This window comes from Pongo abelii, chromosome 19, assembly GCF_028885655.2.
Source record: "Pongo abelii isolate AG06213 chromosome 19, NHGRI_mPonAbe1-v2.0_pri, whole genome shotgun sequence".
Lineage (NCBI taxonomy): Eukaryota > Metazoa > Chordata > Mammalia > Primates > Hominidae > Pongo > Pongo abelii.
The window spans coordinates 33,711,265-33,724,665 of NC_072004.2; positions in this window are offsets into that span (position 1 = coordinate 33,711,265).

Consider the following 13,401-nt stretch of genomic DNA (forward strand, 5'->3'; position numbering starts at 1 on the left):
ATCCATGTCCCTACAGAGGCCCACTTCTTAATAGGCCACTCATCAGTACCAATATGTGGCCGGCGGATTGGGAACTTCTGATTTTCAGGAAGTTTAGTAGGTTAGGTGTATTAAGTGCATTTTCAAATTAGGACATTTTAAATCAAAAATGGAATTGTGGTATGTATTGCCATCGTAAGTCCAGGAGCATCTATACTTCAGTATCCATGTCTAAAAATAAAAATATTTTTCACCATAACCATAATATCATAAACACTTCTAACAAAAGTAATAATTTTTTTTACTGATGATGATGCCATCTATTAGCAAGTTATATTCAAATTTCCCTACTTATCTTTTTAATCTTTCAATTTTTAAAAATTTTGGTAAAATAAATATCACCTAAAATTTACCATCTTAGCCATCTTTAAGTGTATGGTTCAGTGGTATTAAGTACATTCATATGGTTGTTGCTAAATCTCACCACCGTTCATCTCTAGGAAGTTTTTCATTGTGCAAAATTGAAAGTGTATACTCATTAAACAAATATTCTCCATTTTCCCTTGCTCCCAACACCAGGCAACCACCATTGTACTTTCATACGGTATCATACAGTATTTGTTTTTTTGTAATTAGTTTATTTCACTTAACATAGTACCCTTAAGGTCCGTCCATGTTGTAGCATATATCAGGATTTCCTTTCTTTTTAAGGCTGAGTCATATACTATTGTATGTATATATCACATTTTGCTTATCTATTCATCTGTTCATGGGTTGTTCCAACATTTTAGCTACAAGAATAATGCTTCTGTGAGCATGGGTGTACAAAATCTCTTCAAGACCCTGCTTTCAATTTATTTGGATATTTGTGGAAAAATCAAATCCCTGGATCATATGTTAATTCAACTTTTAAATTTTGATGAACCATTGTACTGTTTTCTCTAACAGTTGTACCATTTTATAGTCCCACCAACAGTGCAACACAGGTTCTCATTTCCTCATGTCCACACCAATGCTTTTTATTTTCTTCTTATTTGACAGTAGCTCTCCTAATGGATTTGAGGTGGTATCTCATTGTGGTTTTGATTTTCATTTACCTAATGATTAGTGATGTTGATCATGTTTTCATGTGCTTATTGGCCATTTGTGTATCTGCTTTGGAAAAATGACCGTTCAGAATTATTGCCCGTTTTTGAATTTGGTCATTTACATTGTTAGAGTTGTTTATTTTTAGGAGTATTCTACATATCCAGGATAGTAATCCTTATCAGATAAATTATCTGCAAATACTTCTATTCTGCAAGTTGCCCTCTTGCTTTGTTGATAATATCTTTTGATGCACAAAATTCTAAGATTTTTATGGAGTACAATTTGCCTACTGTTTGTTTTGTGACATGTGCCTTTGGTGCCATATTCAAAAAATTATTGTCTAATTTAATGTTGTGAAGATTTTACTCTATCTTACCTTTTAAGAGTTTTGTAGCTTTAGGTCTTATGTTTATGTCTTAAATCCGCGTTAATTTGTGTATATGATGTTATATAACGGCCCAACTTCATTCTTTCGCATGTGAGTATACAGTTTTCTCTGGTACCACTTATTGAAATAATTTTTTTCCCTATTTAGTGACCTTGGCATCCTATAAAAAAATCATTTGACCATATATGAGAAGGTTTATTTGGGGGCTTTCAATTCCATTGGTCCATGTGTCTCCCTTCATGTTAGTATCACAGTGTTTTGATTACTGCATATTTCAATACGTTTTGAAATAAAGAAGTGTGGGTGCTCCAGGTTTTTGTTTCAGTAGTTTATGTATTTCTAGAAATTTGTTCATTTCATCAAGGTTATATAATTTATTGGCATTCAATTGTTCATTGTACTATCTTATAACCACTTTTATTTCTGTGAATCTGTATTTGTAATATCCCCACTTTGATTTCTAATTTTGGTAATTTGAATTTTCTCTCTTTCTCTCTTATTTTCCTTAGTCAATCTAGATTAAGTTTGTCAATTTTGTTGGTACTTGGAAGAACTAACTTTTGTTTCCATTGATTTTTTCTATTATTTTTCTATTTTCCATTTTATCTCTGCTTTAATTTCTGTAATTTCCTTAGTTCTCCTAGGTTGCTTTTTGTTTAGATTGTTCTCTTTTTTCAAATTTTAAAGCTGCAAAGATACGTTTTTGATTGGAGATTTTTCTTCTTTTTTAATATAAACAGTTACGGCTATAAATTTCTCCATGGACAGTCCTCTTGCTGCATTCCATAAGTCTTAATATGTTATGTTTTCATTTTCATTTATCTTTATTTTCTAATTTTTCTTGTGATTTCTTTGATTCATTAAATAAGAATATTTGTTTTCTACAAATCTGTGAATTTTCCTGTTTTCCTTTGTTATTGATTTCTAACTTCATCCCACTGTGATCAGGAAAAGGTAATTTGTATAGTAACCTAATTTTAAAATCAATTGAGACAATTTGTGAACTAACATATGGTTTATTCTATAAAACCTGTCATGTGGCCAGGCATAGTAGCTCATGTCTATAATCCTAGCACTTTGGGAGGCTGAGACAGGTGGGTGGATCATTTGAGGTCAGGAGTTCAATACCAGGCTGGCCAACATGGTGAAACTCCGTCTCTACTAAAAATACAAAAAAAAAAAAAAAAAAAAAAAAAGCCGTTGCAGTGGTGATGCTTGCCTGTAATCCCAGCTACTCAGGAGGCTGAGGTGGGAGAATCACTGGAGCCTGAGAGGTGGAGGTTGTGGTGAGCCAATATCACACCACTGCACTCCAGCCTGGGTGACAGAGTGAGACTCCATCTCAGAAAAAAGAAAAACGAAACAAAACAAGACAAAAACCCTCCATGTATATTTTAGAAGAGTGTTTATTCTGCTGTTGTTGGGTAGAGTATGTTGTATATATCTTTTAGATCTAATTGGTTTATTATGTTTTTCAAGTCCTCTATTTCCTTGTTAGTCTTCTGTCTGTTTTTTCTGTTTGTTATTGAGAATGGGATATTGACATGTTCAACTTTTGTTATAGAAATGTCTATTTTTGCATTTATTTCTGTGAATTCTGTTTCATATATTTTCACTAATTAATATTAGATGCATAAATGTTTATCATTGTTATATCTTCTTGCTGTATTTCACCTCTTATTAATGTATAATATCCTTTTGTCTCATATTATTTTTTTCTGTTTAAAGTCTATTTTGTCTTATATTATTATAGGCAATCAATCTTATCTCTTTTAGTTTCTACTTGTAGGAAATGTCTTTTTCCATTGTGTTGCTTTCAACTTATTTTTGACCTTTGATCTAATGTGAGTCACTGGTAGACAGCATGTAGGTGGATTATTGTTTCTTATCTATTCTGTCAATCTCCGCATTTTGATTGGAGAGTTTAAACCATTTATATCTAAAGTGATTTTGACAAGAGGGACATACTTCTATCATTTTGCTATTTGTTTGCGATATGCTTTGTAGCTTTTTTTTCCTAATTTTCTTCATTGTTGTCTTCTTTTGTGTATAGTTCTTCTTTTGTACTGAAATATTTTATTTCTCATTTCCTTTTTTTATATTCTATACTCTTTCTTTTTCTTTGGTGACCATGGGGATTATAATCAACATCCTACAGTTATAATACTCAAACTTTGATGACATACAAAACTCTGCTCCTTTACAGCACTGTCCCCAATCATTTTAGTTATTGATGTCACAAAATTGCATCTTCATTCATCATGTCCAAAACCATAAGCTAATAATTGTTTAATATTATTAGCTAAAGATTTTTAAAAATCATTAGTTTCTTAAATTATGTAGAAAACAAAATATGATTGCAAACCTGTTACAATAATACCAGCTTTTATAATTGCTCATGCAGTTACTTTTACTGCAATATTTATTTCTTCACACAGATTTGAGCTACTGTCTAGTGTCCTTCCATTTTAACCTGCAATATTCCTTGTAGCATTTCTTGCATGGCAGGGCTGGTGGTAGTGATGTTTGTCAGCTTGTATTTATCTGAAACTGACTCAGTTTCTCCCTTTTAAGTGGTCATTTTGACACAGGATTGTTGGCTAACAGTTGTGTTTTTGTTTTTGTTTTTAGCATGTTAGATATATCCACTTATTTCCTTCTGGCCTCCAGAGTTTCTGATAAAAAATCTGCCGATAATCTTATGAAGAATTCCTTGTATGGGATATGTTGCTTCCCTCTTGCTGCTTTCAAAATTTTCTTTTTGTCTTTTAACAGTTTGAGTATAATAATATTTCTTGGTGCAAGTCTCTATTACATTTAGACTTCATTAAACTTCTTGGATGTTTATACTTAAGTCTTTTATCAAATTGGACATTTTGGGCCATTATCCCTTTAAGTATCCTCTATGCCCCCTTCCCTCTTTCTTCTCCTTATGTGAGTCTCATAATCATCTGTTGACCTGCACGGTGGTGTTATATAGGTTCCTTAGTATATGTTCAGATATCTGTAATAATTTTTCTTTCTATTCCTCAGACACAGTAATTTCAATTGTCCTGTCTAAAATTTCACTGATTCTTTCTTCTGCCTGCTCAAATCTGCCTTTGAATTTCTGTGGCTTTTTTTTTAAGTTATATTGTTCCATAGTAGAATTTCTTATTAAATCAATTTTTTATATTTTATAATTTCTTTTTGATATAATCCTATTGTTTATAATATATCATATTCTTGACTTTTTCCACATAGTCCTCTAGCAATATGAACATCTTTAAGACAGTTGTCATACAGTCTTTTTCTGGTAGATCTGCCATTGGGTTTTTCTAATATACGGTTTCTATTTATTTATTTTCCTGTGAATGAGACTTTTCTATAATTTTTTGTTGACAACTGGACATTTGAATTTAACAATGTGGTAACTCTAGAACTCACATTTCCTCCCTTTCTTAGGTTGTGATTTTATTTTGTTCTGCTTTGTTTTTATTGCTGTAGATGGTATCTTGAGTATCAGTCTGTGGTGTAAACTTAATATTTTCATTTTAGGTCTTTTGGGGCTTACATTTTTCTCTGGGCAAGCACCATGATTTTCTAACCTTCTCCACAACCTCTACTCCCTCTGCCATATAAACAGTTAATTTTGAATATTATAGTCTTTAACGTCTAACTCTCAAAAGGAGAAAAGGAGAAAATTCCTGACTCTTTAATTCTGCAGAAAATCACTTCTGCCAGAGGGGGAGAAACTTGTGAAAATGTGAGCAGTTGCAACCATAATGGTCACATGCATCTGTGTCTGCACCTCTGTGATCAGAAGCAGCAATCGGTGACCAGAACATAGATTCCCAATATTTAAAGAACAGTGTTTTAAACACCCACCTTGGTTCCCACAACCTACTTGCCAGCTTGTATCAGGAACGTGTGCGGTTTTCTGCAATGGGAATGAAAGCTGGGGAGCCATTGCTGAACTAAGAGCTGAATTGGACCAAAATTGTCTGCAATGTAGTGTGCTAGCTTTCCCCTGGAAGTTGCAAATAATCCATCGACTTCAGAATTCCAAAATCATCAGACAGATTCTGTGTAATTATTTTCAAGATGTGGAGTCAGATTTGTGCTTCTTTCTACTCTACCATATTCCCAGTATCCAATTACAGAATATTTTTAATATAAAAGTGGAAACAATGTGAATTCCCACCAGTAGAAAAATAGTTTCCAAAAGTTAAATATCTGTTCAATTTAATATAACTCAATAATACAAATAAATCCCTTAGATGTATGACAATTATCTGAAAAACAGTTCAACCATAGACACATTGCTTATTTTATAGTCTATAAATATATATATATTTAAAAGATTTTTAAAAAACACCTAAATATTACTCAGACTAAATTAGAAAACTGTCACTTACTTGAAAAGTTAAAATGTATGTAAGGCAATATGAACCAAGTTATGTTTTAATTTTGTAATCTGCATATTCTTTTTCAAAAGGCCAACAGACATGTAGAATAGTATATTTTTAAAAAATAAATATTAAGTAAAAAAACAAGAATTAAAAGTTCATATATAAATTATTAAACCATATGAATAGAAAATATCTCCAATATAAAAATACTGTTTATTAAAACATTTTAAGTTCCCAGTTATTTGCAATTACAGAAATATTTTTCATAATTATGACTCAATGTATTTTTAAATATTACAATAAATTGAATGATATGTCATAGGCCAAATGGTATACTTTTACAGTTCTCTAAATTCTTCTTCCTTTCTGCTAACAATCTGTAGCAAGCATGGCTCAAGAAGTGCAGTTGTAGAGGGATTTTTGTATCAGAATGGTTGTGTTTTCAACTGATATGCTGAGTTAAGGCAAGCTCTCTAGGGAAAAGATGACTTTTGGCAATTTGCTAAATGTCTATGGAAACTTTGCAGTTTTAATAAATCATAATAAGGTAGACAGCCGAATTAGACAATGATAATATACATAAATAACCACATTTAAATAAAATCAACTAAATAAGCATCTGGAGTTTTTTAAATGACATTAAAATAAAATTGCTCTTTTACTTCAATCCTGAAATTTTAACAGAAAAAAATTATTTCTCTTTTTAAAAAATATAAGTTTATATTAACTCTGAAAATTTTAGTTTCTCTCTGCCATTTCCAAAATTTTTATATCTCTTTTATTCTTGAAAATATGATACAAAAGAATCTTAAAGTGGCACATAGTTCATCTCTGTGTCCCTTAAGTATTCAATAAAATAAATATCAACACAGCCAAGAGAAAATATATTGCTCTGGGTTAGTAAATGGAAGGAAATAATAATAGAAAAGCAAATTTTAAGAGTATACATATTTTGGAGAATAACTGAAAAAAATTCTTTGTCTTATCTTCTTCAACAGTCTAACAAAATGTAACACTTGATTGCTGATATAGCTATGAAGGGAATATTTATTTGTTTTCTATTTTGTACCACAGTTTTATGCTTTCCTTGCTCAAATTAAATACCATTTACTCCACTGTAAAAAAACATTTAAGCGATCATGTGAAAGTGTGGGGAAATTACAAAAGAAAAAGTTTTATTTGTAGCTAAAATTGCTTTCATTCTTTTGAAAACATTTACCTAAAAAGCACTGATCTATTTGAATACATACTGACATGAAGAAAACAATTATGGGGAAAATTACATCTTTTCTTCCAGAAAGATATACCAAAATATTGATATAGTAGTGAGGTACAGGAATATATGCAAACTGTAAGTTTACTAACTTATTATAGTAGCTCTAATAAGTTTTCATAGTGTTTACTTGAAGCCAATAACAGCAAACAGCCAAGTCTAACTGTGAGTAAGAACAGTTTTCCTTTTTTATGATAATGCATTTATTCCATGCATGTGTGATTTTGGAACATTAGTAACTCAAGATAAACACAGACATAAATAAGCCATATGTGCATAGAATTCTGTAGGGGGTATTACATTATATTACAAAATTGACTATTTTGAATTCTGACAAGATAGACAATGAAGTATCTGTCATTTTGCATAGATACTATTTTTAAATTATTTACACTAAATTTAATGCCAGGGTAAAATTCAAAGAAAAATATAAAGCTATATGTTTTTTAGTCAAAATGGTAACACTATTTTAATGTACTTCCCCTTTGAGTTGTTTTATCCTTTCTTCCATAAAGTAGTTAGAATTATTATCTTGCATGCTCCCTTGGATCTCCTCCATCTGGATTATTTTGCCTCCTCCCTGCCCCCACTCAACTTGATAGTTCTCTAATCCTTCATCCATCACATTGTCTCAATTATTTAAAATCCCTCTTTCTACTTGTGATGACTTCTACCTTAGCTGGACATTTTACAAAACACAAGGATAAAGGTGCTAAATTCAGCATAAAAGTAATTCACCCAATGCTGTAGTCAAAAGAAGGCAGGGATAGGTATGCTTTTATCAGACAAAATAGATCTTAAAAAGAAAAAATCATGACAGACTATGAAGGACGTTACTAATGATAGAACAGTCCATTCATTTTGAAGATATAACAATTGTAAGTATATATTCACTAAACTTCATGCATCTAAATACATGAAGCAAACATTAGCAGACTGAAGAAAGAGACAGCAATACACATAGTAAGAGGCTTCAACATTCCACTTTCAATAATAGATATAATGCACTGAGAGAAAATCAATAAGTAAACAGAGGCCTTGAATAACACAATTAATCAAATGGATCAAACAGACATATCAAAAACATCCCACCCAATAGCAGTAGAAGATACATTCCACTTAAGCATACACAAAAGACTTTGCAGTATAGGTGGTATATTAGGTCATGAAACAAGTCTTAACAAATTTAGAAAGATTGAAGTCATACTGAGCAACTTTTTCAACCAATGTGGAATGAAACTAAAAATCAATAACAGAAGGAAAACTTAAAAATTCACAAATATATGAAAAAGGGCACATTCTTGAACAATCAATGCATCAAATAATCAAAAAGGGAATTAGAAAATATCTTGAGACAAACGAAAATGGCAAAAACTCCAAAACTTCAGAGATTCAGAAAAAGCGGTATGAAGAGGGATGGTAATAATAAATGCTTATATTAAAACAGGAGAAATATCTTAAATAAACAACCTACCTTTGCCCATTAAGGATCTAGAAAAAGAATAACAAACTAAGCTCATGGTTAGCAGAAGAAAGAAAATCATAGATTATAACGGAAGTAAGTAATATAGAGAACAGAAAAACAGCAAAATTTACTTAAAAAGCATATTAGTTTTGAAATAAAAAAAATGAAAGACTCTTTAGACCATGAAAAAAGAGACTCAGTTAAATAAAATTTTTAAATAGGAGACATTACAACTGATGCCACTAAAATCATAAGAAATAAGAGACTACTGTGAAAAATTATTTGGCAACAAATGAAATAGTCTAGAAGAAATGAATAATTTAATAAAATAAAAAAATACTGTTTAAAAAGAAAACTTTAGTCAAATTAAATTTAAAAGAGTTTGTGCAAAGAGCGATTCATGAATGGGGCAGCCTCCAGAGCCAGAGTAGGCTCAGCAACTCCAGCTCAGCCACGTGGGAAGATTTATGGATCAAAAAAGGAAAATGAAGTACAGAAAATGGAATTGAGGTACAGAGACAGCCGGATTGGTTACAGCTTTCTGTTTGCCTTACTTGAACACAATTTGAACAGTTGGTCACTTTTGGCCAAAACTCAGTGACTGTCACAAGAGTAGGCTACAGTCTGTTTACAACTCCATTTAGGTTATAGTTCACAATGTAAAGAGACACTGTTAGGCTGAACTTAAAACATGTAAGGAAGAAGCTTTAAGCTAAACTTGATTTAATACTACCAAAACTTAATGAATACATAGAAAATCTAAATAGATAATAACCAATAAGGAGAATGAATAAGTATCAGAAGCCTCCCAACAAAGAAAAGCCTCACTGGTAAATTTTCTCAAACATTTAAATAAGAATTAACATGAATACTTTTCGTTCTCTTCCAAAAAAAAAAAGATAAGGGAAGAATTTCAAACTTTTTATGAGGCCAACGTTACTAAAATAATAAAGCCAGACAAAGAAAAAGACACCACAAAAAAAAAAAAAAAAAAGAAAATCACAGGTCTATATCCCAGATAAACAATGTAAAAATCCTCAATAAAGCACTGGCAAACCAAATTCAATAACTTAAGGACCATTCACCATAACCAACTATAATTTACCCCTGGGATGCAAGAATGGTTCAACACACACAAATAAATAAATGTGATATATAACACTAAGAAAATGAAGGACAAAGAAACACATGATCATTGCAATAGTTGCACAAAAAGTGTTTGACCAAATTCAGCAACCTTTCATTATAAAAACTCTCCACAAACCAGCAACAGAAAAAATTAACATGACATAATTAAGGTCATATGTGAAAAGACCACAGTTAACATCATACTCAACAGTAAAAAACTGAAAGCTTTCTCTCAAAGATTAGAAACAAGGCGTTCATGTCCACTTTTGCCTCTTCTGTTCATTATATCACTAAAAGTTTTTAACAAGGGTGATTAGGCAAGAAAGTATTAAAAATAAATGAATAAATAGGAAAGGAAGAAATAAAATTATTCTTTTCAGATGACATAATCCTATATGTAGAAAACCCTAAAATTTCTACCAAAAACTGTTAGAATTAATAAGTGAATTCAGTAAAATGGCAGGATATAAAATTAAAATACAAAAACAATTGTGTTTCTATACACTAAAAACAAACTCTTTGAAAAGGTAGTAAAGAAAGTGATTTTTTTCTACAATAGTATAAAAAAGAATAAAATTGTTAGAAATAAACTTAACAAAGGAATAAAAGACTTGAGACCCGGTAAAGGCAAAACATTAATAAAAGAAATTAAAGAAAGCACAAATAAATGTAAAATATCCTGTGTCCATGGATTGGAAGACTTAATATTGTTAAAATTGTCATAATTCCCAGAGCAATCTTTAAGTTCAGTTAACTCTCTATTCAAATCCCTATGCCACTTTTTACATAAGTGGAAAAAATTATAAAATTTATATGAAAGCATAAATAATTCTGTATAGTCCAAACAATGTTGAACCAAAAGAACAAAGCTGAAGGCAACATACTTTCTGACTTTAAAATACAGTGGCTTCCTCTTATTTGTGAGGGATATGTTTCAAGATCTCTAGTGGATGCCTAAAATCTTAGATGATGCCAAACTCTATATATTATAATTTTTTCATCTAGTGACTGAGAAGGCTACTAAGTGACTAACGGGTGGGTAGTATACACAGTGTAGATATGCTGGACCCACGGATGGTTCACATCCTAGGTAGGATGGTTGGAACAGTTTGAGATGCCATTACATTATTCAGAAAGACTTAAAATTTAAAACATATAAATTGTTTATTTCTGAAATTTCTATTTAATATTTTGGAACTGTGGCTTACTGCAGGTAACTGACATGGTGGAAAACAAACCCACAGATAAGGGAGATACTACTGTATATTATGGCATATTGTATATTACTGTAAGTTACAGTAATTACAATAATGTTACTGCCATAAAGATAGACATATAAAACTATGAAACAGAATAGACCCCAGACAATAACCCTTGAATATACTGTCAATTGATCTTTTGCAAGGGTGCCAAGAGTACACGATAGGGATGGGATAGTTTCTTCAACAACTGGTATTGGGAAAATTGGATATTCCCATAATAAAAAATAAAATTGGAAACTTATTTTACATCATATACAAAGATCAACTCAAAATAGATTAAAGGCTTAAACAGAGACCTAAACTGTAAAACTCTAAGAAAACATAAGGAAAAATATTCATGACATTGGCATTGGCAATGAATTTAAGGATAAGACACCAAAATTGAAGGCAATAAAAGCAATCATAGACAAGTGGGACTACATATAACTAAAAAGCTTCTGAACAGCAACTGCAACAATCAACAGAGTGAAAAAAGGCAGCTAAAATATTTGCAATTGTTAAAGGTTAATATGCAAAGTACATGATTAAGTCCTTCAACTCATACTAAAAAAAAAAATACTGATTTAAAAGAACTTGACAAATAACTTGAATGGACATTTTTCTCTAGAAAAACATAAAAATGGCCAACAGGTATATGAAAATATTCTGAACATCACAAATCAACAGAGAAGTGCAAATCAAAACTATAATGAGATAGCACTTCATACCTGTTATAATGATTATTACAAAAAATGAATAAAACAAAATGTAAAAAGTGTTAGCAAGTATGTGAGAAATTGCAATATTAATATAAGTTGATGAGAATGTATTATGGTGCAGGTGCTATGAATAACAAGTATGAAGTTTCCTAAAAAAATGCAAATAGACTACCACAGAATATAGAAATTCTACTTCTGGGTAATTAATCCAAAAGAAAAAATTATGATCTTGAGGAGATATGTGCACCCTTATGTTAACTGGAACATTATTTACAGTAGATAAGATACAGAAACAACCTAAATGCCCATCAGTTGATTAGTGGATAAAGAACATGTTATATACAAATACAATAAAATATTATTCAGCTTTTAAAAATAAGGAAATCTTGTAATATGCAACAACATGGATGAACCATGAAGACATTATGCTAAGAGAAATAAGTCAGTCACAGAACTACCACTACCACATAATTCCACTTACATCATCTATCTAAAATAGTCAGCACCATTAGAATCTCAGTAGAAAGTAGATGGCCAGGGGTAGGGGAGAGGGAAAAAGGGGGAGATGTTATTCAATGAGCATAAATTTTAATAATGCAAGAGGAATGAGATTAAAAGATCTGCTGTACAACATTGTGCCTATAATGAACAATAGTCTATTGTGTTCTTAAAATTTTGGTAAGCAACTAGATCTCATGTTAAATGTTCTTACCCCAGTATATTTTTTTAAATCAACAAATTAAAATAATAATAATAATAATTACTTTAAGATAAGAAGAGATTTCTTCTTAGATACCTTGCTGGAGTACAAAACCACCACATTTTACCTTAAGATATGCTCCATCTTCTCTCTTGAACAGTAGGTCTAAATAGGGTTAATTTACAGCATACTCCATTTGAGGATATATTAGTTGTCAATATCACTACATGCCAGATAAAGTAAAAACATCTAGCTGTCCTTTACAGGTAGAAGCTCTCCAGTTAGTCATAAGACTAAATTCTGAGGGTGCTGATAAAGCGAGTTGGGATATAAAATTGAATTTGTGGCATTATCCCAAATTACAAGATCTAACATTCTGAAAAAGGACCTTGGAAGGTGATAAACCCACTTATATAATGCTCGCTAGAACCATGGAAAAGTGACTGTCCATGCTGAATAAATATGAGATGCCAGAGTTGCCTCTCAGATGGTGAAAGAGAAACCCTGCTGAACTGGACATGCTGTCAGAAGGCTCACAGATGATAGTGTCCCGTAGGAAGGTGACAACACTAAGCGGTGCACAAGTAAAAGAATTACTCCTTCTGATACCAAGGCTAAAAGTAGATGCATTAGTCTATTCTCATACTGCTAATAAAGACATATCTGAGACTGGGTAATTTATAAAAGAAAGAGGTTTAATGGACTCACGGTTCCACATGGCTGGGGAGGCCTCACAATCATGATGGGAAGACAAAGGAAAAGCAAAGGTATGTCTTACATGGCAACAGGCAAGAGAGAGCTTGTGCAGGGGAACTCCCCTTTATAAAACCATCAGATCTGTTGAGACTTATGCACTATCATGCAAACAGCATGGGAAAGATTCACCCCCATAATTCAGTTACCTCCCACTGGGTCCCTCCCATGACATGTGGGAATTATGGGAGCTGTGATGCAAGATGAGATTTGGGTGGGGACAAAGCTAAATCATATCAGTAGAAGCTACTACAAAACTTGATTAATTATTGCAA